This window comes from Varanus komodoensis, unplaced genomic scaffold, assembly GCF_004798865.1.
Source record: "Varanus komodoensis strain SLA01 unplaced genomic scaffold, ASM479886v1 scaffold131, whole genome shotgun sequence".
NCBI lineage: Eukaryota > Metazoa > Chordata > Lepidosauria > Squamata > Varanidae > Varanus > Varanus komodoensis.
This window is the reverse complement of record NW_025335380.1, coordinates 131,264-152,310: the sequence shown is the minus strand read 5'-3', so window position 1 is coordinate 152,310 and position 21,047 is coordinate 131,264. Positions and strand designations below refer to the sequence as shown.

General features: G+C 43.9%; 1 long non-coding RNA gene across 1 annotated transcript in view; it reads left to right on the top strand.

Moving 5' to 3' along the window:
• LOC123019601 overlaps positions 1–14,795 on the top strand; it is a 39,698-nt gene extending 24,903 nt beyond the window's left edge. Inside the window, exon 3 of the long non-coding RNA XR_006413941.1 lies at positions 14,562–14,795. This is a non-coding gene — a long non-coding RNA (uncharacterized LOC123019601). The remainder of the gene's footprint in view (positions 1–14,561) is intronic.
• The last annotated feature ends 6,252 nt before the right edge of the window (positions 14,796–21,047 follow it).

Sequence of the window (21,047 nt, the reverse complement as noted above, 5' to 3'; positions counted from 1 at the left end):
TAAAAACATAATCTTTATCAGAATAGCACCATTGCAACCATGTGCATACCTGGCCACCCCGCTCAGTGTGTGTGTGTGTTTGCAGGTGCATGCTTGCCTAGTTGTAATTCCCTGGACTGTCACTATGACTGGTTGTTTTGTGGGCCCCTGGGCATTAGGGCCCCAACTGGAAATACTGAGTTTAAGGCCTATCATGCTGCTTCCATGAAAAGACTCCCCATTTGAATGAACACCTTGCTAAGCTCAGTGATACTCTGCCACATCTTTCCAGGGAAAGCAACCCCAAATTCCTCCTGTACGATATCAATTCGGTGATTGTTAGGTTCACAGGTAACCAAACAATCTGTCATTATCTCACCATCACACATTCTCCTATTAATAGCTGCATGAGCAGCAAGGTGCACCTGCTTCCCATATCCACACACTCCACTATTCCCCACATGCATGCACCCATGCACCCTTCATTTCTCCCCGCCCCCACCTCCCTGCACTAACTTTGAGAAGTAGCTTGTTCCTTCAATAGGAGGGGGTAAGAGAAATTATCCTCCTTCCCCTTTCCCCCTTTCCTTTAATTGTTAGGTTCACACTTCAAATGAAGTGTGCAATTTGATGGTTTAATTTAGATTTAATAGGATAATTATTGCATGACAAATTAATGCCAAATAACTATTAACAACATTTCAATGATGGTTTTAAGGAATTTCCAGCAGGATATCTAACAGAGAGCTGGTTGCTTTTACCTTGAGAAATATGTGACGTATAATTGCTGGCATTTTATTTTCACATACATCTCAATTCCACTTCTGGTATTTCATTATCAGGAAATGTAGTTCCTGGACTGCCAAGGCTGCTAGAGCCAATGGATGCAGTAAGGAAATTGTATTATGGTCGTCCTCTAAGAACCATTCACAAGGAGCAGAAGTGCCATTTGCTTACCATCAAGAAGGATGGGGAGAATTTCATTCGGTCTGCATTTTCAAATGAACCAACCTAATTCATACTTTCTGAGTTAATCCACAGAACAGAACCTAATAAGGCTTATGAATTGCATATATTTCTGAATTTTGTGCTGAAATTCTTAGCTCCAAAACTGTATATAAAAATGTGAGTATGAGGGAATGTAGCATACCAAAATGTGTATATTAGGGGAAATTGAATATAGAAATAAATATACATTTTGTGCATTTTAAAGGACTTAATATAATTGAATAATTGTGAAAGTGTAATGGACTGGCAATGGATCGTCCATACATGGCTGGAGCCAAGAAACCTCCCCTCCCTCAGACATTCGAGACCCTGCTTGATACCCCTCATGATGCTGAAGCAGCATTCTGAAGGTCTAACGAGTGTGGGGGTGTGTGAGAGAGAGAGTTGTTACACTGGCACTTTGAATCCAAATGCAGGCATTCACCTGTGCATGGATATAATGAACCTTTTGTCAGTACTGTCTCCAAAAGAATTCACTCTGCAGGTACCAGGGCAGGATGAGAGAGGAAGTTTACATTAAGGAGTTTGAAGGAACATAAGAAATTGCTTTATACTGAGGCAGGTCTGTGATTCTTGAGCAGGCAGTTGCTTTCTAGGTGCTTTGCAGCCATACTTTTGAATGAAAATGCCAGGGACTCAAACCGGACTTGTACGCATGCAAATGATGGCTTGCTGCTAGGCAGCCAGGACCTGGCACATTAATAGCAATAAATTAGCTCCCTGTGAAAAAGAAACATGTTCTTTTATATCAGATTTTTCCACATTTGCATTGCATAAATCAAATATGTGCTTTTCAAAGAGCATGTTCTAAGTATTACTGGTCAACACATCCATTAATTCCTACATTCTGCTGTATTTCTATATCACTTTTCCCACTTAAAACAATTTAAAATTTTAAAAAAGCTGTCCAAAAATATTTTTCAATGAATTTTGAAATATCCAATGTACTAAAAATAGATGTGTTCTAATTCTTATCTGGAAAACAACCAATAAGGGAGCTGAGTACGTTGTCTGAGGAGAGTATGCCATCTTAGGGAGCTGAGAAAGCCTTGCTCCAAGCAAATGCCCACTGCAGCTGTGGAACAGTGTGTCCTTACACAAAAACCCAAGCAGGGGGTGTATGAAAAATCTGTTTCTGCTAATCATTGGTGTGGGCTTACCTAGTTTGCACCTCCCTGACCAAACTTAAATAGAATCTGAAGTATTTAATATAATCCCTCAGAATGACATTTCTGAACTTGCCACTTGACCAATAGGCTACGATAGGCTATGTGTTCAAAGACATGCGTATATTTTTTTAAAGTGCGTGAAAAATGCATACTTTCAAGAAGACTAATGCTTTAACACATGGGAAAAAGTATTACTAACAATATATATATACACACACATATATGTTGACCGCTTTTTAGAAGGCCAGATACTGAAGATGAAACTCAAATACTTTGGCCACCTAATGAGAAGGAAGGACTCCCCAGAGAAGAGCCTAATGCTGGGAACAATAGATGGCAAAAGAAGAAGGGGGTGGCAGAAGATGAGGTGGCTAGATGGAGTCACCGAAGCAGTCGGTGTGAGCTCATGGACTCTGGGGGATGGTGGAGGACAGGACGCCTGGAGGAATGTTGTCCATGGGGTCGCGATGGGTCGGACACAACTTTGCGACTAGCAACAATGTTCACACCTGCACATATGAAATATCCAGAGTTCCTGTTTCACATCCCTTATGTAGTTGAGGTAGGCTGACCAAATCTTGGAATGTGTGATGAGACGAAGGTGCTGCAGGTTCTCTGCTAGTGCACCAGGTGTTGTGAGGTCCTCAGTCCATGGGGTGCTTGAGGGAGTGATGTGTCTTTCCATCTCTGTATTGTATCTTAGCCACCATGGGGGCTCGTACAGTCCACTGGCAGTGGCCAGAGAACAGTGTATTCCAAGCACTGCTGAGCATATTTCCCATCCCTTCTTGGCTTTCTCTCCCTCCCTGCCACAGCATGCTGCCTACAGTATCCAGAACCAAGCAGCACCTTCTCCAAACTTCACTCTGGTGTGAGCTTGGCTTTGTGTAGATTAGGCTTCCCCAGTCAGGGATATTTTCCAAGCTCATCACTGATGAAGGGAAACTCTTTCCTCATTCCCCCCCCCCCACCCCGCCACCTCATGCATGGTGCCAGGAATGGGAGCCAAGAGCTGCCAGGAATGGGAGCAGTACTTCAGCGATGACATCAGACTGTATTTCCCTGCAACAGCCATCTGTCTATAAGGCACATGCCTACGTCTGATTATGCTTTCATCTATTCCCGCCTGGACACTGATATCTTCAACGTGGGGGAAGAGAGTTTCCTTTGTCTCCCGCCTTCTTTCTCTAAACGACAACATTTCAATGAATTCTCTTTGTCTTTTTTGATGGCTGACAAGATGATATTTTCACAAAAGTATCCCCAGAGGAAAACAGTGACGTGGGGACTAGATTTTCCTTTTTTTAAACCAGTGACCTTGAAGTTTTGTGATATTTTATACTAGTTCCTTGGAGTTGTTCTGTTCTGTTCTGTTCTGTTCTGTTTTTGTTGATACTATTCATGCCACAATTTTCAGGGGAGAAAGAGTGAGAACTGGGCACTGCAGCGGGGAATGGGGGGACCTCATTCATTGACCGTGCCTGCTCTCCTGCTTGTAACGATAGCTTGACCTGTAAGCAGCAGCCTATGCCCATCTACTACCAATGGTTCTGACCATGCAGAAAATGTACAAATGCAGCTTCTGACAGGGTACTCACAAACACTTGTTTGGTGCACTTGTGTGCATATGAATTTGTTGGGAAACAAGATGCATCCTTTCTGAACATCTGGCTTCCCAGAGGGCTCAGTGGGAATCACAGTGTGACACTGGCAGGGCTTTGCTGCAGAGTCTAGAACTCCCAGTGCTGGGCTATGGCTCCCATGAGTGCTTTAGGCTGCAACGAACAGCCATGGCACAGCCAGTTTCTCTGCAAAATCATCCCCTCACCCTGCTCCAGGACAGTTCTCCTGGGAAACAAGCTGAGTTTCCTGCACACCATTTTCCTCAGAAGCAGCCTCTTAAGAATATGAGAACATAAGAACATGCACACTGGATTGGACCAATGCTCCACCAATCCAGTCCAGCACTTTGTTCATTTGGTGGCAAACCACCTGCCCACAGGATCCCACAGACAGGACAAACAAGACCTCTGCCTGCCCAGGCTCATCAGCAACTGGTATCTGTGGGCAGGCTACCTCTGATAATGGAGCTATAGCAGAACCAGCTGGGCTAGCAGGCATAGATAGCCTTCTCCTTCAAGAATATAATTTTTCTCTGATGACCAAAAGACAAGGGTCAGTTACTTAGTATTCAGTCAGAGAGATGAGACATAAGGGTGCCAAAAATCATAAAATAAACTTTTGTCAAGAAGGTCAGAATGTGGAAAGATTAAGCCTGGATGCAGATGTTTTAAAACTAGATGTCCAAACAAGAGGGGCAGGTCAAGATAACCATGTCCAAAAGTAAGTGAATGTTTCCTGCTATGCTGTTTTCTATGACCAATAATCACAAATGGATAAACATAAATTTTCTGTGCATGATGACTGTGGCAGCTTGGCCCAACTGGAGATGGGCTCACTCCATTCTGCTAGTGTACACCTACAACAGTGCAGTTTGTCAGTGATTTCTCCACAGACTGAGCTAAAATCCAAAAGACTTTTGATTCAGGTTTAGATGGTCAAAAACTCATTATTTCCAAATGAATGTTTGGGTTGTTATTGTTACTTCCATCACTTCTCCCCTCCAAGACTCAGCAAAACCAAAGTTGTATTTCTACAAGTAGAAAACTATACCGTTTTCTTCTGAGACCAGATTCTATGAAAATGGAAACTTCTGAAATGCTAGCACTGGCAGGCTGCCTGTACTGAAGAAACGCCAAAGAGCAGTCTTTGTTAGCTCTATTAACATTTAATATTTTCCTACATTGGGATTTAAAATATAGGCTCATTTATTATTCAACATTTTCCCATCTGGTATTTCACCTGCTGTCAATCCTCGTAAGCCTGCCATGGTCCCTTGGGGGTCTTTTTTCATGAACACAGACGATATCAGTACTGCTGAAGACAAACAGGAAGGCAGATGAGTAACCTTTCATTCTTCCAGGCTGGTGAGTTTATGGACAAGACTACAACATGGCTTTCTCTAAAGGAAGACAGCTCTTCTTCATCCATTGACCCGTCACATCTTCAAAAAGTGACAATGAACACTGAGCTTCAATGCCACCTTAAATCTGTTCCACATGTTGGGCTGGTTGGCTTTACAGAGCACTAATTAATTTTCTGTCATTATGAATTCTGGATTGAGCTGTACATTGTATTCCTCCATGAGATCACTGTCAGAGCAGAAGGTGGCTTGGGTTCATTCCTGGTGAGACTCTAGCTGCTTAGCCTCCCACCTCCATATATGAGAGAATGACAGCCTGCCAGGTCAGTACTCAGTGTCAGAGCATTGCCAGCCCTGAGCTGGATCTGTTATTAGAGGAGGCCTGCCAGAGCCAGTTGCTGGGGAGCTTGGGCGGGTGGGATTCTTGCACACAACCAGTCCGAGGGATCTCGTGGACAGCTGCCTTGCTACTGCAAGGACTGAGTGTTCTACCAGATGAACCACTGGTCTGGCCGGCATGGCTTTTCTTATGGTCTTCCATATATGCTGGAATGCTTCTTATGCTTCAGTGAATACCAGCAGAGGTGCCTGGTGCTCCATCCGTACCTTTGGGTACCAGGCCACCCCTCTGCACTATCCTGGCCACCTTGGCTGTAACATCTGCCATCTCCCTCTGCAGGAGAGAGGGCAATTCATGAGCTTGCAGTTTACAAAATATTTATACTGCACCCTTCAAACCACATCGCAGGGTAGTGCCCAAGATACTTACATGTTTTGCATGCAAGAATGACACCTTCCTACACCCCCATCCCAGGCCAGCTCTGACACGGGAAGTAATCCAAAGAAGGAGAGACTGGCATTATATTATAGGGCACAATAAAGTGATGTGAGGTAGTGGAAAAGTTTCACCCGCTTCCCTTTTTGTGTGAGCAGCAGACCCAAGCTGTCATTTCATCATAAATGGGGATGGCTTGCTAAACAAAATTGTCTCCAGCACCAGCTTTGGCCCTTCCTCTGAACAAGTCTGAGGAGGAATGGCTGCTGTGGGTCAGGATATGTGTCTGATTGTGGTCATTATTTCCTGTTACTTGATATTCAGAGTACTTTGCAAATAAAAATCATAGATGTATTTGCAGGGTGCTTTTCAAAGGAAGGTCACAATATAAAAAAAGTTTTAAAAAAATTACCAAATATGTCATGAAGCTTTAATAGTAAATCATTTCTAAGTCTCACTGAGTTCAATTAGAGTTCAATAGGGAAACAAATGGATCATGATCAAAACCCATGGTTGGCTCCAAGCCATTGTTTGTTTGCTTGTTTTAAAAGGATGGATTTTGAGGACCTTGGCAGATTTCCTCCGGCACCTTTCTCCTCTAAATAACAATGTACAACAATGTGAAATATATTTAAATATTGCCAACTTTATACTACTTTCAGGTGTTCTGAAAATTCCCACAGCATAGAGCATATGGCAAATATATATCTATGCGTGCATATCCGTGGCAGCTACAATATTTTCCCCTCAGGGTGGAACGTGACCAGTAAGTTGCAGGAACGTGCATGATACCATCTGCTTCATTTCAAATTACCATCTTGAAAATCTAACAAGTACTGAATCTGTTAGAATACACACAAAAGCACTCATCCAAGCCATAAGAACAAGGTTTAATCTAGAAGGTACAAAAGCCTATTTTGATGTACATGATTCAGGAGAAGGAGGAGGAGACATGGTCATTTTTCTGATGGAAATGTTTTCTTTGCTGCCCCGTCAACAGTTCTAACAGCCACTTGCACAAGGCCGGCAGCAGCCTCTGGGCCAAGTCGTGCTGCCCATCTGTGGAAGGGGTGGCATGGACGGGCTGGGTCAGTGGGGGGGGGGGGGGCTGCACCTGATCCTGTAGGACTGAGCCAAAAGGCTTCCAAAACCCTCTTTATCACCTGTGGAGAAACCATTCTGGGATGGAGAGAGGGCACATTCAAGACAGGGACAGGAGAAATGGGCGGCCATGCCAAGGAAAGAACTCAATGGCTGGAGGCAATGAGTAATGCTTACAGAGGAGAGGGGAAGATAGCAGCTGGTGTTGATGGTCTGCTCCTCTGTAAAACTGATCATGAAAGTTCACTCGTCTGGCAGCAGGGAGATAATCAGAAAAGCTCCTCCTGCAAGCAGACTTCATCCCATTTTCAGGATCATCTTAAAATCCTACACAACTGCTAGCTGCAAGAGTCAGGGACTCTTTAAAGAGCAGACCCCCCCCCCCATAGAGCTGGCATAGTTAAAAGTAGGTCCATGTTGCTGAGGCAAGATCCTTTGTGTGTTTCAGCCACTGAGAGTCCTGCCAAGACTCATCAGGAATGATCCAGCATGGGCAGACACGAACCTGCCTGTTGAGGTAGCACCACTGCTGCAGCCCAGCCTCTCCTGACAGCTGCATGCTGAGTTACAGCAGGGCAGACACCAGCTGGCCCCTTCACAGCTGACCAGTGAGACTCTGTGAGGCAGGGGAGCTACTCTTGGGACCAGGCAGTCTCATTTACCAACTATTCAGTCAAGGGAGCTAGCTTGAGCTCCCCATTCTTAGGGATGTGTGATTCAGCAAAACTCAAGCCCAGAAGAGCCCCAAATTCCACCCTGTCTACAAATTTTGTGATGCACTTCCTTCATGAAAAACAAACAATTTTGGGGGGAAAAAACAGAGATCAGAAGAAATGTTAACTAAATTACATAAATCCATAGAAGTATCTGTGCATTTTAATCCATTTCTCCTATTCTGTGCATCTCTCCTGATGTATACGGTAGGGAATTTGTACACAAATACTTCAGAGAACATGCATAGTAAATGCAGTTATTAAGAGAAAGGCATAAAAATGTGTATACCAACCTGGAATGTATAAAATATATAGAAATAATTGGTAGAATTTTGACAAAGTTCACAAACCATTGCACAAAACAAGACAGAATTAACTTGTGTTTCCAAAAGTTAGAAAGTTCTGGAGACTGAAGTAAATAGATTTATCTATCCCTAGCTGATTAACACAAGGATCCCTTGTGCTGATTGACCCAGGCAGATAAACAAGTGTGGGGGGAATGAATCACATATGAAGTTCCAAGCTAATACATATTTATCTGGAAGTAGGTCCCATAGAAGTCAACTGGTCTTCTTTCAAATCTTGCTTGAAGCGGGTATGAAGACAAGAAGGCCAAAAATGCGCCAGATCAGACCTAATAAAGGGTGACAACAAATGAAATAGTCATGAGTGGGAGAAATGCGCTCAGGTTTGCATCTCCTTCTCTCATATGCACACATCACCAAGAGCTGCGACAGCTCATTGCTGAATTCAGTTCTGCAAAGTTCATACTGTCTTGCAAATGGCTCCCTAGTGCTTTCTTGAAATATTAATTCACTTCGGGTTGTTAATCAGCTGGAAACCAAAAGAATTGATATATGTTACACAGAAGAATGAAGAATATCTTTATCTTCCCATATGGCGAGAAGGCAGGTGCTATTAAGCATGTGTGAGGCACTCCTGAGAAATGTCACTTGTCTTGCTGAGAAACTCGTTTAGCTTGCTTCAGAATTTCCTGAGACAGTTTGACCCAGCAAAAATCTCCAAATGTGCTTCATATTTAGCATCAGGTACAATTTGGTAGCAGTTGTTGTGTTCCAGTGCAAAAAGAGGAAATAACTTTGTTGTGCTAGTCAAGAAGTGGTTCAGGAATTCTAAAAATGGGCACAGGGATCTAAAAACACCTACCCAATCAGCAACCCCAACCATGCCAAAAATCATTTCAAAACTAATAAACTGCCCATACTGTATAGCATGGTCCCCAACTAGCTGTGATCAACTATGAATAAAATAGTAACCAGTTCCTTTAATTTGATCAGCTGCAGTTATCCTTACTGAGGTCAGTAAATAATTATCCCCCTTCATGGATCCCTACCTTCCCATGGTGAAGACACTTGTGTAGCTCAATGACGCTATGACCTATTCCGTGCAGGGGCACCCAAGACGGACAGCTCATCGCAGAGAGCTCTGACAAAAGGTGATCCACTGGAGAAGGAAAGGCAACTCACTGTAGTATCCTTGCCATGAAAACCCCATGGACAGTGGCAAAAGGCAAAGAGCTATGAAGCCAGAAGATGAGCCTCTCAGGTCGGAAGGTGCTAAGAAGTGTGTTAAGCTTAGCAATGTGCTAAGAAGGGGACGGCAGAGAATGAGGTGGCTGGATGGAGTCACTGAAACAGTTTGTGTGAGCTTGAGTGGACTTCAGGGGATGGTGGAGGACAGGAAGGCCTGGAGGAAAGTTGTCCACGGAGTCTCAATTGGTCGGACACACCTTCGCAACTAGAAACAAATAATTATCTCTGATTGCAGTAACTGCATAGCGACCACCGGCTGGGATCACTTGAGCAGGAATAAAACACAAACAACCAAACAACTTTCTTGAAGCAGCAACAGCTGGGAAAACATGGAGGTGGAGAGAGAGTAGTAACTGCAAACATTTCCATGAAGAGATCTGAGCACAAAAAGGATAAAAATAGGGGAAAAGGAAGCATGTTCCATGTACGATTGATGGTCTTTTCCCAAGAATGAACTCAAATATGGAAAGTTACCCCAAGATGCCTTGCTATTTTTTCCTTTATAGACCAAAGTGTTTGCCAGGAATTTCTGAACATACACAGAGCAGCTTGTTGAAACCAATCTGGTCTTCACCAAAAGGAACTCTTCTTCTGAGCATGCCTGGGCTCCATCCCTTTGGGAGGGGCCTTTTGGAAATGCCCCTTTTCTGTATGGTGACCCTCTAGCTGATATCATGTCAAGGGGTCAAGAGGTCTACCCACCTCAGGAGTCTCTGAGAAGTTCCCCACTCCCACCCGCTGTTCACTCTTGTCTGGCTGCCAGATAAGTCTCTCTGCTTCTCTCAAGTCAATGTCTGGAGCTGGCCAACATTCCAAGTCCCCCTCCTGCTCCTCCCTCTCTTCCTCCTCCTCCTCCGAAATCTAGCCAGGCTGCCTTGAGAATGTGCACCATGAGCAACTACCTTTCTCAGCCCCAGGACAGCTCATAGTGCCAATGGGCACAATCAAGGTGCTTTCCAGCTCTGGCCCATGAGGCAAGAGCAAAGAACTCCATGAGATGCAATTAATATGTGCATTACCTCATGTGGGCAGCCGAGGATGTTGATGAGGAAGAGAAGAGTGAGGAGGAGGATTCATTCCATGTACTGGCACATGATCTGATGGCAGGAAAGACAACACATTTCTCCTTGAGTGCTACTGGGCTGATACAAGCAGATGGACATTGGGAGAAGCAATGTCTCAGACAAATGAGTGGAAATTAAATTCTTACAATCTGGCCACTCTCTGTAAGCCTCAGTCCCGCTGCAGGATGGAGTAGAGAGATAGATCATATGCTGGGACCACACATTGAAGGTTTGGTGGCAGCACTGGACAAATGCTAAGCGCCATGCTTCCACTACATCATGGTTCTCGTTAGCTAATGAGCTTGTTCCTAGATCAAGCTTTCATTAATTTTATCTAACCCTTAAATAGAACAAATATTTGTCACTGCAGCTTAAAGCAATGCCTGGCATGAATTAATGAAGCAAGTGTGTGAAAGGCTGCACACGCCCCTCTGCTTTCCATTAATCGGTAGCTGCTGTTAATTTAGAAGACCAGAAGTCTTGTCAGAGAGTTCCTGATACTATCAGAGTCTGAGCACATCATTCCTAGAACTCTGAGAAATTACAAATGCAAGAAAGTGTGAAAATTTGAAATCCCCCAGAGCTGGCATATGTACTGTCTTTAAGCAGACCCTTTTGATCTGGTATCTTTTTCCCCAGAACAACAGCAACACATCTTGTACAAGGTTCCTTCTCATTCTCCTCCTCCATGCTTTTCTTTCTCTCCCTGTCGCAACAGGAGGCTCCTGCTAGCTCTGGTGGGACTCAAAGGGGCCTACCAAAGCCTGCTCCCTTTTCTTCTGATGGAAAGCCTCCCTGCTTCAAAGGTTCTTCTCTTCCAACTGCCCACCCTCCTTATTCCACTTTCGTGCTCCTATTTGTTTTCATGGGCTCACAGTTCTGCTGGACAAGGTGAGTTCATTTCTGAAAAAAAGGTCAAATCTTTGAGCTAAAACGTGGAGACTTTCACATAGGGCTGGCAACAAAGGTAGCCACTTGCTAAAACCCCACATCCCAGGAGAGGTCCATGGACAACAGTCATCTGGAGTTTTTCTTCCTTTTCCCCATAGCAACCTGCTTCTTGGTCTCTCACTCTGGCTCAGCAGAAGGAAGAAAATTGCAGAAGGAAGGTACAATCTGAGAGAAGGATGTGTATATAGTGTTTTTTCCAAGACTCCTCCAAATCCTGAAGCTGACACTGCTTCAGCAAGATCAGGGGGACCAGAGACCTTCAACTCTGGGGTGGTATAGAAGTGAAAGTAATATTGATGCTGATATGTTCATATGGCAAAGTGATTACCCAGGCTAAAAAAATGCATTCAACAGCTTTTGAATGTTTGGAAAAATGCTCATGGGAGATTGTACTTCTGAAAAATGAACACAGATCTGCTCTAGTAAGACACAACAAAGCAGACATTCCAAAGATGCCTACCACTGAGGGGTATGTTTGGAAAAATACACATGAAAATATACACAGATCTACCTGAGAAAAACAACAATTTCACACTTGGATACAGTCTCAAGCTCCAAGGAACCTCAGCAAGCTTGAATCCAACAGACTGGCACATCACTACCCCTGGCCAGAACAAGGGCCAGCAGGTCTGTGCATGGTTGCCCTGTGACGCCTCAATCATTCCACGGGAAGGTGAACAAGCTGCCTCTTCTGTCAATGGTGGAACCCCAAAAGGTGGAAAACAGAATTTCTCTATCCCAGAATATTTGCGGAAATGTGGAGGGTAGTACTGGTCCTCCAATTTAAGCTAAACAAGTTCTCATCCTTCAGCTCTGATGCAGCCTGTCTTAACATAGTGCCCTCTAGACTGTTTTGGACTACAACCCCCAGTGTTCCTAATGACTGATCTTGCTGGCTTGGTTTAACAGAAAATCCTGAGAAGCTTATCTGGGCTTCCTCAATGAGGAAATCAGAGGACAAGCCTCCTACGTGAGACACCTTGCCCTCCACCGTCAAAAATGTGCAGCTAAAGAGGAACATTATAGAATGCAGTTGCACAGTGAATACTTGAGTTGGTGGTGTTCTGTGTGATGCATGTGTCTCGAAGCAGATTTGTGCTCAGATGAAAAGAGCACTTTTACATATGTTTGTTTCCAGCTGTTCCAATCAAGTGCACACTATTTGCACCTGCTTTCATGGACATTTCTCTTCATTTCTCATCAGGTTATCACAAACAACACACAGCTGCAGCCCAGTGTGAAAAATCCAATCAGATTTCTCTATTTGGTGATGTCACTTAGGGAAAGTGAATTCTATTGAGAATGACTGTTATGTTTCTTATATATTCCACAGGTATGATCATAGCCAATCAGAGTTCACGGAATGAATACATTCACTGTCCTTTTGCAATCAGCTGCAAATTAGTGAGAGGATTAAAAAAAAATTCAAGCAAAAACTTTCATACAATTTTCAGCACAGCCTAAGCTCAGTGAGCTATGCCCCTACATGAACCTGGGAACAACACCACTGTGTCATCTGAAAGCTCTGGCTGGCAGCTAACCTAAATTATTTGGAACTGGTTTGTCTATGGGGACCAGTTGGTGTATCTAAGAGTATCAAGGGGTTAGACCGATGGCCTTCATGGCCCCTTCCAATCTACTAGTCTATGATTCTATGATCTCCCTTTTTTAAATATTAGGCACAGAGGACCAGATGCCTGGGAGTGACTGCAGAGCTCTGGACCTCCTCATTTGGCATTTAACATTGTGAGAGGAAAATCTTACCCTATTACCCTCAAATTCCTCCACTGATTTTATCTAAAGATAAGTAATATTGAAAAGGCTGGTACACATTGTGAGTTGTAAGTATGGGCAAAAATGCTTCTTTAGGTCCTATAATTTCTTTCTCAAAGCTCAGTCTCACCCTCTCCGTGTGGCATGTATGTTTTGCAGAGGGAATGCCCCTTTTCAATGGAGAGAAATGCATATTTTCAACAGAGGACATTTCCATTTGAAAAAAGTGTGTTCTTTAAAAACTAGCATTTCCCGGATCAAGCTGAAAATTGCACATTTCCCCCTTGGCTAATGCACGAACAAGCCAACATTCAACCCAAAAAGTCAGGTTTGGGAAACAGTAAAAATTCCCTGCAAATAATTTCTGCTAGTGTTTGCATTTGGGGTCGTGAATAAGACCTGCTTGCCTGATTTGCCAACAGTAACTCCATTCTCATATCTCCCTAACCCTCTGAGATACCAGTTGCTGGGAGTGAGAAAGACAGTTGCTCTTGACACACATTCTCAAGGTGTTTTCTTCTTGCTCACTTCAGAGCATTAGATCTTGAGTTTCTTCTGCTAACCCTACGTACCTGCCCCTCCATATCTTCACAAGGACAATATTTTAAATCCTTTTCAGTATGCATTTGTTTACTCATTCTCCTGCCTTGAGTTGATCTTCTGGAAGCTGTTCTGTTCCCATGACCTCAGACATAACTTTGAGGTGACTATTTGCAGATGGTTCCAGTTGCTGGCAAATTTGAGGTACTCATTTATTCCAGCTTCTGCCTAGTCCTGAGCTGAAAAAGACTTCCCAATTCTGCAACCCCATGCCATGCTTACAGTCTGTTTACAAACTGTATAAGAATATTGTTTATGTTCACAGGTCTTGCTAACAAAATTTATTCACAACCCAAGATACATTTGCATTAAAAAATTGACTGTTTAAATGTATGCTTTAATACTTTATTCAAAAAGGGGAAAGAGTGCATTTCAGTACAGTTCTCTTATTTATACCCCAGAAAAGTATGCAAAGAACCAGTTAAAATCCATCACCCTATTTATTCACATGTCACTGAACTCCTCCAGTGGGAGGAAAACATTTCCAATGGTTTCTCACAAGTAGGACTTGCCTTTGGCAAGATGGCTTCTTTCTTTTTCCTGGGGGGGGGGTGTCCATGCATGCATGCACGCTCGCGCACGTGCGCGCATGTGTGTGTGCACTTCTTTATGCACACTGCCACTACAATGGCAACGACATCAACTTTGTTAGAAGCCTGCTCTGTATTTGGCATTCTCTGCAGTGCCCCATGCCTGGCATCCTTGTGGGGCATTCTAGAAGCAGGAAGAATAACAGTGAAGCCCACCAACAAATGTATAATTTGGATAAAATTGGGCAAATGGAAAATTTGGATAAAATTCAGAGTGTGCTTTTATTTCTAGCGGTGAAAGAGAAGAAAGAAAAACTGTCTTCTGAAACACTTTGACTCAGCTCTGGTTGTCGTCCTTACAGGTCATGGGGAACTGAGGATGCTGATAGTTATTAGACCAATAAGAACAGAAGGCGACAAAGAAGTTTATCCAATCCCCGTGGAGAGAGACATGTGAGGAGATTGAGGTCCATGTGACAAATCTCAGAAAGGTTAGAAAGGAGAGGGCAAATGTGTTGCTTGGAGTCTCTGCGGTAGCTCCTACACTATATTTCGTAAACACAAATCTTGTAGTCATTTGGAATAAAGGTCTTTAGTTTTTATTGCCTGCGTCTGTGTGAGTAATTGGGGACGTGAGTTATGACCTCACGACACCTTCCCATGAGAATTTCTTCAAAACGTTCTTCCTCCTTGAATTCCTTTTAGAAAGCTGCTTCTTTCCAACCAATTGAATGAGAAGGGTTAATAACTGTGGAAGAAAATTTCAGCAAAGCACTAAGGGGTGGTGATGGCGGGGGGGGGGGCAACATGAACAAATATGGGAAATGAGGCACACCAAGTTTCAAAGTGATACTCAGAGAATCTGGGTGCTTGCAAAAATTGCTTGTTCCATATGTTTACACTGCTGCAAGGAAAACCCTGACTGCAAAATTATGAATAGATTTGGTCATTAGAAGTTCAGCCCATGGATGTGAGAAAATAATGTATTTGCACCACTGTCATTAGCTGAATTCTCAAAAAGGTGATGAGTGAAAAATTGCCACCACTGCCTTCTCAGCGAAGGCATGCTGTTGAGCAAGATCAATCGGGGCTGCTGGGGATGGGAAGTTCAAGCTTATTTAAACAAACAAGCCAAAAGCCATGTAGATTGATAATGGAATATTGACTGATGGTGTGTGCATCACTTAGACATTGCCTCTCATTGGCTTTCTTCTAATGCAGCCCTGAGGTTGGGAGTATCCTTGTTTACATGCCAAGGCTGCTATAAACATTGACTTGCCATGTTCAAGCTCATTTAACTTTGCATGGTGATTATGGTGGTACACTTTTGAATGTGTGAATGTTTCTAATTTTCTCATCTGCCTGCGGGGCTTCTCTGAGTTATTATTTCAAAATGAGATGGAAAATCTTGGCAAAGTGGGAGTCATCCCACAAAATTTCAGGTCTTATTCCCCTTGGTGCATTAAGAGTTCAAGTTCATCATGTTTGTTTCCCATACTCAGGACATTAGTACGTCCACATCCAAGACCACTTGCTCTATACTCCCGATTAACATCTTCATGCTGCGCACAAACACATCCTTTCCAAGCCCATCACTTGCTAGCAGTTCATCTTCCAGGAAGTGCAATCTGTAGCTCCAGAAGCCGGATCTGTCGTGTGAGCACATTTGGTCAGTCCACAGATGCACACATGGGGGCTCCTCGTTTTGGCAGGACTGACAGTTCAGCATCAGAGGATGGGATGTGGGTAGGGGAGGCTGCCTATCCTGGCGGGACCAACTGCTCCGACTGTGGTAATGAGTTAAGTATTGAAATGGCCCCAGTCCTAGCTGCAGTCCAAGGCTGTTGGTCCCTGCCAGTGTCTGATATGAGGGACATTGGTGCAAGGGCAGACAAACAGGGGCAGTCAACCTACCCGCGGGAATGGGGAACAGCAACGACACCTTGAAGGAGGAGATTTAGAGGTGGGGTGTCTATCAGATGGGGGACTCCAGCTTCCTCAGGGGTGGATCTGATAGTCCGTTGCCATAGTCATACGGCCTTTGAGGGAGGAGTGCAGGCATGCCCAGTCCCATAGTGCTCCTCCCACCAATTAGAGACAAAGAAGGATTCACAAGGAAAGCTTTGGCTGAGGAATGTCAGAGAGGATTCAATATTTTGCTCTGTGTATGCTCAAAGACTCACATGCAAAAAAGAGATTTTTGCAACGAAATGCCGGTGAGACTGTTACTGCTGGGTGACAGAAGAATGGCTCACAACAAATTCTCATGTTGGCATCACCTTCTTAGCCAGTCATTAACTTGGAGTATTTTTCTTTCCCTGTCTATTCTTTGAATTGGGAAGACTGAAGAAAAAACTTTCTGGCCCTCAAAGTCCTTAACACTCCCTAACATGTCGAAGTCTGATGTGATTTCTTTAAATCTCCGCTTGTCATTTGCATTTGTACCCTCATATATAAGAAGGAATACATGTCAATGGGTTGCATAAGCTTTGGCAGTCCTTCAGTTATCACTCTAATCTGTGCTTCAGGGAGATAACATACCTAACAAGTCCATGGGTCTTCCTGACATACATGTGTTTCTGTCCCATGTAACATGGAACCTCCCACGACTAGCACTCCTCCATTCTTGTTCTTGCAAGCCTTGGTATCATTGTCACTACTTGGTTGACCTTTGGCCTCTTGTTGCATGGAACGACTTGAAGTTCTTACATGGCAGGCTGCCCTCCAGTCACATCCTTGAGTAACTGAAAGCAGTTCTGAAGTTCCACTGCTTCCACAGGTGTAGAGTGTTTCCTTTTCTTTTAGTTATTCTGCACCAAACTGTCACCCCTTTCCAAAATCCTCATTTTCCCTTCCCTCTGGATTCTCCTGCCTCAGCTTGCTGTTGCACTTCTTGACTGTTGTTGCAGTTCCACCTCTTTCTATAAATGCTTCGTCTTTTATTTCCTTGAGGGTGGGCTCTCTCTGCTCTAGTGCTCTCACCTCTTCTTCTGACAGGGCTACTAGCTTGTACCTGTTGTATGTGTAGGCCATGTTGCCCTCAGACAAGAAAACAAACCTTGCACCGTTGTTGCAGGTCATCACCACTGTGGAGTCTATTTGGTCCATTTGTTGTGCTACTTTTTTTGATTCTTGCTTCCTTGGCCTATATTCTCCTTTCTTACCTAAAGGTTACCTACACAGTCCTACAGTAAATGGGAGTGTGTTATAAGGAAGAAAACTAAGCAGGGGTGTGGGGGGGGGGGGGAGAGAGAAGAAAAGAGAAGGAAAAATATTTAGGACCTCCCCTTTGACCTCGTCCACCAGACTCCTGGTTGCGCTTCCCAGTTGCTCGCTCCCTGGGACAGCTGGGACAGCTTCCCACGATCTGCTCAGCTAGAAGTCAGGAATCAAAATGCATCTCCCCACCCATGCAGGGGAGGGGAGTAATCAGGCCACTCCCTTTCAGTTGCAGCTCTCAGGCACAGGTGGCCACTTGGGAGATACTATCTGCCAGACTAGACCAGACCCCCTCCTGCCTCTGCCTGCCTTTGCCTCCTCTTCCACTACAATGCCACTGCCTGACTTCTGTATGATATTAATAAAGTGCACGGAGGGCATTAAAAGCCACGAACTGACATGAGAACAAAACCAGCCAAGCCCAGATGAGGAGGAACAACATCTGGCATTGGTGGAAGATGGCCTGTCATGAACAAGGGGACAGTTGCTCCAGGAACACCTGTGTGTGTCCACTGCATAGGTGCACACAGTGTGCTCCTTCACGCAGTGTTGCCAGTGGATAAGCACACCACCTACCTACCCAGCCCACATGTTTTCAAAATACATTACCAGGGTCCCTTGGGGAATCATCTCTCTGACAAGATGTCTACACTACAGAATATAAAATTAATTGACCCAGCGTAGTGGCCAAGGCATTGCCAGAGAGAGGGAGAGAGGGAGAGAGGGAGAGAGGGAGAGAGGGAGAGAGGGAGAGAGGGAGAGAGAGAGAGAGAGAGAGAGAGAGAGAGGGAGGAAATGCATCGTGGAAGAGGAGGACCAGAGAAGAGGCAGTTTTGCATAGTATGTACATATCCTAATATGCAGCTGTAAATGTACATTTGGAAAACAGTAGTATAACTCAAATAGGAATATGATCCACCTCAATAGCATGGGGAAGACTGTGACTAGCTTCCCTGTGTGCCCGCTCTGCCTGCTTTTGATGCTAAGTTGGGGGTGACTTTAAGGCCCCCTATTACTCGACTGCTGCAGGATTCTTCTATATCTTTAACTTGGACTTTGTCTGGAGAGCCCTTCAGAGGACACCTTCAGACAGAGGACTGTCCCATGACAGCCTGTCAAAGAGGAGGCTGTTCCCTGAAATGTAGGACACATGGCTACCCTAATTGGTCCTTACATTCCAAAGTTTTGATGCAGCCAAGTGATTACTCACTGTCTCTCCATTAATGGCCAGGTGTTCCATAGCCTAATGAGGAAATTCTTCTGCATGATGCAGCTTCACATATCAGAACAATGCAGCTCAAGGCCTGCGATGATTTCAAGTTGTAGCTGACCTGCAATAGCATTGCATGGCATACCAGGTGCTGCCTCACCCACAGCAACTGGATGGGACTGGTCATCTCCTCTGTGTAACTGTTATGGGTGGGAAGCTCCGGAGGTTGTCAGGTCTGGTTAAGGGATATAAAATTGAGGGGCAAGTATGCAGAAGCATATGCTTGGCCCAGGTAGGGGTTCTTCCCCAGGGTGAGAATGGTGATGCATGGATTTTGTTAAATCCATTTGTGGATTTAACAGTTTCTTGTCCGTTTCTTTAATTCAGCTGTTCACTGATTGAAGAATCTAATTGCGGGTGTATTATTACTACAATTATTATTACATGATATTTATATCCCAGCATTCTTCTTCTTTCAGGAGTTTCATTCCTGTTTGCTAATGAACTTGCATTAATGCATGCATATGCTTAAGCATGAATCATAGAAGTGCCCACTTGCACTAACATACACTCATGTAATCCCCCAAAAGTAAAAGATCAATCTGAGGAATCCTCACAACTCACAAAAAGCTGGTCTGCTGTGGAATCCGGATTTGTAAAAGTTTGAGCACATTTGACTCCACTGCAAATTTCTCTGACAGCCCTAAATGACAAACTGAAGAGCCAAAGGAGATGCCTGAAGGCTGTGCCAGAACTCATGTCTTGGGGTCACACTTTTACACAATGGTCGCAGCTGGCAGTAAGCACTCAGCACGAGACCACACAACTGACCGATCCCAAGCCGAACAGCGCCCTCACAATCAGCGCTGTCACACAAGCAGCCTGCAGGCACTATGTTAATGATTTCTGCAGCCGATCTGCTACGCCCAACGGGGCGATTCACAATCACTTGGAAAAAAAAAGCCCTGTCTGAAGGTATGAAGAGGCTTCCATGTTGAGACTTTTACTTATGGCGCAAACCTCCTTGTGCATCATGTTGGACACCCAAGACACCCTTCTGAGCTCCTGCTCTGACGCAGGTGTGGAGGCTGGCAACAAGGACACAGACCTCCTTGGCACTGACTTCATCCATAACGTGGAATGGTCTGACCAGTGAAGTTTAGCTGCTGCTGCCCTTGTTTACTTTTCTGCAGCACATAAAAATGAGTCATTTGATAGGTGGGTGGGTGGGAGTCATTCAATTTTCTCTTTGAATTCTGTTCATTTAATTATTGTTTTTCTGTTTTGAGATGTTTTACATTTACAAAGTTTTCTATTATAATTGATATGTTATTTTTTATCAGGTTATGATAAAATTCTGGCTATTGAGCAGTATAGAAATTTGGATGGATGGAGAATGGGCAGGCAGACTAAGCTGTAGGGAAAAAATGATGCCTGTAAACATTTCCTTTATACAGGATTTGCATGGGTTATTCTTGTTGATTTCATCTGCTAAATCTTAACCTGGGAATAATCCACCAGTTCTTATATTTCTTTATCGTAGATCTCCTCCTTCCCTCTTTTCCTTCTCAATGCCTACACAGCCCACATCCTGATACTCCCTGGAATTGAGTGGGCCTGCCTCTTCATCACCCATTCAATATGCCAAACACATGTCAAGGCCACAAGAATCTGCATGTACCAAAAAGCAGAGTTGGCAACTTTGCAGAACCAAACTATCATCAAAGAATAAATATTAAATAAAAATAATACCTCATTTTTAGCAACTGGCAAATGACAAAGGCAGATAAATAATAACACCTCTGATGATACCAAGTGCCATCTATACTCTAACTGGAAAAGACATAATCATGAATTAATAAGACATGCTCTTTAAAAAGTATTCTTTATGGGACCTAGTACTTAAGAAAGTTTTTGCATCACATGCTACTTAGGGGGAGATCTTGTGCTATAAAGAAGACTGTCACTTTGCAAACATTCTGGTTTGTTTTGCTTGATTTTATTTTTTCTTTTGGAGTATTTATACCAGAATGGTGGACAAAAATTCTCTGTTATCCACTATTTGGGCCACAAGATTTTCCTCAGCCAAAAACTCTGGTCTCATCCTTCTTCCAAGACAGTTCTCCAAACAGGGAGTTGTATTAGGGAAAACAGAAATGACTCAGCCACAGGCCTCAGGTGGGATATGAATATAATAAATGAATACTGTAGCTGGGCAAAACTGTACACAAGTCCATCCCACTGATGCTTCCACAGGAAAAATCTGGTCTGCTCTGGCATCTGGAGACTGGATGCATAGAAATCCAAATGAATCTGAATGTGTTGCTGATTTTTCCCACATCCCTAGTCACGCCTCCCTCAGCTTGGAGGCAGCCCCTAACAGAGATTGCAAACCTTGTGAGAGGAAAAAAGGTTTGTG